Source organism: Diceros bicornis, unplaced genomic scaffold (genome assembly GCF_020826845.1).
Source record: "Diceros bicornis minor isolate mBicDic1 unplaced genomic scaffold, mDicBic1.mat.cur scaffold_145_ctg1, whole genome shotgun sequence".
Taxonomy (NCBI): Eukaryota; Metazoa; Chordata; class Mammalia; order Perissodactyla; family Rhinocerotidae; genus Diceros; species Diceros bicornis.
In genome coordinates, this window is record NW_026691056.1 from 12,325 (window position 1) to 18,091 (window position 5,767).

Below are 5,767 nucleotides of genomic sequence, written 5' to 3' on the forward strand. Positions count from 1 at the left end.
GTTACATGTGTGTGGTGATGGATTGTAATAAGTCTTTGGGTGGTGAACAGGATGTAGTGTACACAGAAATTGAAATATGATGTACACCCTAAATTTTTATAATGTTATAAGCCAAAGTGACCACAATAAATAAATTATAAAATAATAGTAAAAGGAGAATCTAGGAGGAGAACAAGGGTATATGGGGACTCTGTGTACTCTGCTCAAATTTTCTGTAAACCTACAATTGCTCTAAGAAATGAAATATATTTATTAAAAAGATTTATATATATGTTTGTATGATATATGAATAATTTTTTTTCTCTGAGTAGGAAGTAGATACATTTATACAACTAGATAGAACTGTCCTTGAGTATGGAATATCTCCAATAATGTTATATAATAATTTGTGCCTTGAATTCAGTTCTACTTTGATATTTATATTGTTGTTCATCTCTTCTCATTTTCCTCATTTCCCTTTGTCTACCCATTTTGTTCTTTTCAACCTTTATGTTTCATTTTGTTTAGGTATATTGTTTATCAATTGGGAAAATATTAGTTTTAAGAAATGAGTTATAGGTTTTCTAATTACACATTACCATCCAATAGCTTCAAATATACTTCACATCAAATATCTATTTGCTATTCATTTTAGGGTTAAGAATTGTGCCTTTCCTGTTTTTGTATATTTGTAGTTTGCTGTTGTAAAATGTTCTTACCAGATCAAGGTAGTCAACAAGACTTTGAAACTTCTCTAAAATTACTTTATTTGTCCTTTCTTTAAAAAATTTAGGAAAATGTTGCTTTAACAGCTAAGCTCTCTAAAGAAGTAGAATATCTGCAGCAAGCTGGTGAAAGTAGACCTAGAGAAGAAGAGAAATGCCAAGAAGTTGGAGAAGGAGTATGTCTTTGTCTCAATTGACTATGACTTCAATAGCTTAAATTTCCCTTCTAAACTGTCTAAATTTCTTTGCATTAGTTAACTTTTTAAAATATATTAAGATATTATTATTGCTTTTTGTAAAATAAATACAAACATCTACAGATTTCAAATTTATTAAATTCTCTTTACGCATACAAAGATTTTAAAAACAAGCACAATTCTGATCAATGACTAACATACTATGTCTTTGGATGCTTCTTGCTCAGTAATATATAACCAGCTTAAAAATGGCCTTATGGGGGCCAGCCCGGTGGCACAAGCAGTTAAGTGTGCAAGCTCCACTATGACAGCCATGGGTACCCCGGTTCGGATCCCGGGCGCGCACCCACACACTGCTTGTTAAAACGATGCTGTGGCAGCATCCCATATAAAGTAGAGGAAGATGGGCACGGATGTTAGCCCAGGGCCAGTGTTCCTCAGCAAAAAAGAGGAGGATTGGCATTGGATGTTAGCTCAGGGCTGGTCCTCCTCTCCAAAAAAATAAAAAATATATGGCCTTATATTTGAAGGTGAGTATTCAGAACGTGTGCATGTCTCTAGTTGTTTGACAAAGCTTTTTGTTGGTTCTCTTAATTTTATTTTTTAATTCCTGTTATGTTTTTGTGTAAAGGTTGTATTTCCTTTTATTTTTTTAATTTTGTTTTGTTTTGATGAGGAAGATTAGCCCTGAGCTAACATCTGTTGCCAATCCTCCTCATTTTGCTGAGGAAGATCGGCCCTTGGCTAACATCTGTGCCCATCCTCCTCTACTTTATATGGTACACTACCAGAGCACGGCTTGATGAGTGTTGCGTAGGTCTGCGCCCACTTTCTGAACCTGGGAAGCCTGGGCCGCCGTAACAGAGCATGTGAGCTTAACCACTACACCACCCGTTCGGCCTTTGTATTTCCTTTTAAATTGTAGTACTCAGTGTCCAAGAGCATATCCTCTTTTTATTGATTTATTTACATATAGTATCACATATAACAGTGTTCCTAAGGTCCTTTGTGGTGTAGCATAATGAAAAGGAAATTAAACAGAGAGTCAGGGAATCTGAATTAGAAATATAATGTTGCCAATTATTAATGTCTCCGGTCCTCACATTCATAATCAATAAAAGGATAGGTTTGTATTAGAGCATTTCTTAAGATACCCTCTGACTCCTAACACTTTTTGTTCTTCCTCTAAGTGTTTAATGAATGAATATTAAGTGACGATATCTAATTTTGCCCAAAAAGTAGCACTCTGAATCTTCATGCATTCTTCATGCGTCCTCACCAGACTCATCATCTGAGTCGATAGGACTGTTGGCTTTCATGGAGCTTATACCTATTAAATTCATCATTATAAAAAGCATTTTGACTTACAGGATAGAATCAGCAGATAGTTTCAGTCTCTAAGAAAGGCAGAAAGTCTCATAAATTAGCATTGCCAATTCATGCTCAAACAGTTCACAAAATGTCTTTCTCTACTGGGCCCAACAAGCAGAATTTGGCCTCTGACTGTGTCATCTCAGATCAGAGCTGCAGCATGGGTTTGCTTGCCTGACCATGTAGACAGGAAGCTGCTTTTTGCCTTTGTGCTCTGGTAATTTCTGTAGCTTAAAGATGTTTCTAGTGCTTCATGGTAACGACCCAATTATTTGTTTTATGGTGCCCCCAAATGTAATTTTGCTCAATATCCAATTAATAGCTATTGGGGTTTCAGAAATTTAAAAAGAATTGGTATCTAAATGATAAAAAAAATATCCCCTGCAACCAAACAGAACATTTCCAATTTGATGGTGTTATTTATAGCTTTCAAGTGTGTGATATCAGGAGGGTATCTTGGGGACTTATCTGCTGCTGCTTAAGTATACTATGTCAATGTGATGTATCTTATCAGGAAATTCTTGACAGCGGTTCTGTTTATTCTTCCATTAAAATTAGTTGCTGGCATTTTACATATTTCTGTTGTTCTTAATAGAATTACTCCTACAGAAGCTGCTGTCGAGGATCAAAAGATGCAAGGAGGTGACTGAGATGTAATCTTAGAGGAAATCAACAGGCCCAAGAAACTTCAAGTAAGTAGAAAATGCTGATACTTCCTGATGCTTTCCATCTCACTTCTCAGCATACTTACACATTTGAAGACTACTATTATATATGAGACAGTCAAGAATAAACCTAAGTTAATCACTAATTTAGAAAGAATTATCTTTGAAGGGAACTCATTGGGATCATATATATCCTGTGACATCTCCTTAGTTTGCTGTATTCTCAACTATTTATCCATTATAGCTTCTGGAAAAATATGAATTTTACCCTTGCATTGTCACATCTTTACATATTGGTGAAGATACCTTCAGTACTACAAAAGAATGACTTAACTATCAGGGTAGAAGATCCCTTCCCAATAAAAATACAAGCATGTCTTAATAGATTTTAATCATGTGCACCATAAAAATATAATCAGTACGCAGTAAAAATAAGTTAATGTTATCCTACTTGTTCTTAATACTGAAAATACAGCATTGATGCTCACTGGCAAACTGAAGTTTATCTTAGGCACTGTTTTCAAATCCAATGATCCAATTTCTGCATATCCATTCCTCAAACTACACCTTTTCCCATATTTCTACCTCCTGTGTTGCATTTGAAGAAAGAGAATCCTGACCAGCCATTGGGGCAGCTTTGTGTAGTGGGACCAGCACTGAGCTAAAGTCAGAAATGAGTCTCCAGGCTGAGGACCCTCACACGACGGCCTGTGCGCTCGTGAGGATGACAGCTGACCGTCTAGATTATCCATAGACTTGTAAGGGTCAGACTCAGAGTCGTGTGTGAAAGCACGCTGAACATGCTAGCTGTCGTCAAACGTAAGATGATATCTGTGTATGTTATTGTCCACTCATTTAAAAAAAAAATAGAGATAGTGTTAAAGATGTCGTCTAGTATGTATTTAGTGTGAACGGCCCTAGTGTCTATCGCAGGACAGTCGCAGCTCCTACCTGGAACACTTCAAGGGATAAAAATGAAACTTTCGTTCTTACAGAATCATCAGGAACATTACTTTTGATTTTTAAGTGACTTTCAGGTATATATTGTACCTGAATTCAAAATAATTCAAAAGAAATGGACATTGAGAATCTTCCCCACACATTTTACCATTCCTGTGTAAATAGTCCATGACCCAGTGGATTATTCCACTTTATAAACACCTCACAGTTTTCTGCAATTTTACCTAAATTTTACAAAACAGTTCTTTTACAGACATAGTATAAAATACTTAATAATGTATGCTTTATCATTCTAAGGTTTATTTAGTTAACGAATATGTGTTGAGTAGTGACAGTACACTGAATGACTGGCGGTGGACCCCACACAAACTGTGTCATGGAAGAAGCCCTCCAGGTGTCCCCACTGCTGTGGAGAGTGACAGAGAGGGACAGCTCTCCCTGCTGTCATCACGGGGACAGAAACCACTGCTGTGGAGGTGGACAGTGAGGGACAGCTCTCCCTGCTGTCATCACAGGTGACACCCCACTGCCGTGGTGGGTGACAGAGAGGGACAGCTCTCCCTGCTGCCATCACTGGGACAGATCCCACTGCCGTGGAGGGTACAGTGAGGGACAGCTCTCCCTGCTGCCATCATGGGGACAGACTCCAATGCTGTGGACGTTGACAGTGAGGGACAGCTCTCACTGCTGCTGTCACAGGAGAGACCCCACAAATTCAAATGTTTAATTCCTTTTGTCAATATTTGGATCTCTCTGTAACTGTTTTTAAGTGAAATAAGTAAAGGAGTAGTCTAGAGGATTATATAAATCAAAAACTGACCAACTCAAAATTCAAGGACATAGTCTCTAATATATCAATCTAAAATATTTTAATGTCAGTTCTTAATTTTAATTATAAAAGGTATTCTGAATTATCTCAACAACTTAAAATACTTGATAAGAGCGGTTACGCTAGATTCACTTTTATGAATATAATTATTTGAAAATAAATATTGTTTATAAAGAAATAGATGTAGCTGTAGTGCTTTTTAAAGGCTCAAGGGAATTTTTCTGAAGATGATAAATATTCTCTAAAATACACACTATTTGTTTAGCATAACGGTTTTTTTTTCCTAAAAATAGGTCAAAAGAAAATCAAACTCAATTAATTAATGTTTGATTCACTTTGAATCTTCAGTTGATGCATTCTGAATAAGACTTTATTACTTCTCGGTTTTATGTGCAACAGGGTTTTCTTAACAATTCATTTTGTCAGAAAATGGGGAATAAACTTCTCCAACTCTGCTGAAGTGAAATATACATTTTTAATGACCAAACCTGAGGAAGTTAATGACCACATTGACATTTTTCACTCTTCACGTCTCTACGGTTTTAACATCCTGTCCACCGCCAGTCGTCCTTGCTTTTTGTGTATTTTTTAGGAGATGACTTTTGTTTTTTATTTTTTTCTCAGAAGAACAAAAACCTGGAGTTGAGCAAGTGGATCCTCATCGGGTCCCCTGTCACACGTCGTCAGGAAGAGCTGTGCCTACATGCCAGACTCAGTAGACCCCTCTCCCATCACTTTCCTGGGGACTGGTGTCCCTTGTTTGGAAATGACTGTATCTGTTACTTTATTTGTCTGTCATTGGTAGCGATGTCAGCCTCTAACTTAATTTCAATTCAGTTGTCACTTTGCTACTAGAGTTAGAAGATGAAGGAATAGGAAATTAAGGCATTCCAGTAATTTAGAAAAGTGACAGCAATACCTTCTTCCTGAATGTGGTAATACTTTAGAAGCTGGATTGTTTTATTTCTTTATATATTATTGTAAATAATAAAGTCATTGAAGGAAATTTCCAGTCTCTGTGTGTATATTTCATTAATGTAA

At 36.6% G+C, this 5,767-nt stretch overlaps 1 long non-coding RNA gene across 1 annotated transcript; it reads left to right on the plus strand.

The window, feature by feature from the left end:
- The first annotated feature begins 844 nt into the window (after positions 1-844).
- LOC131402548 (uncharacterized) lies at positions 845-5,418 on the plus strand. Its single transcript, XR_009218762.1, has 3 exons — positions 845-880; positions 2,882-2,964; positions 5,351-5,418. It is a non-coding gene; the product is annotated as an uncharacterized LOC131402548 (long non-coding RNA).
- The last annotated feature ends 349 nt before the right edge of the window (positions 5,419-5,767 follow it).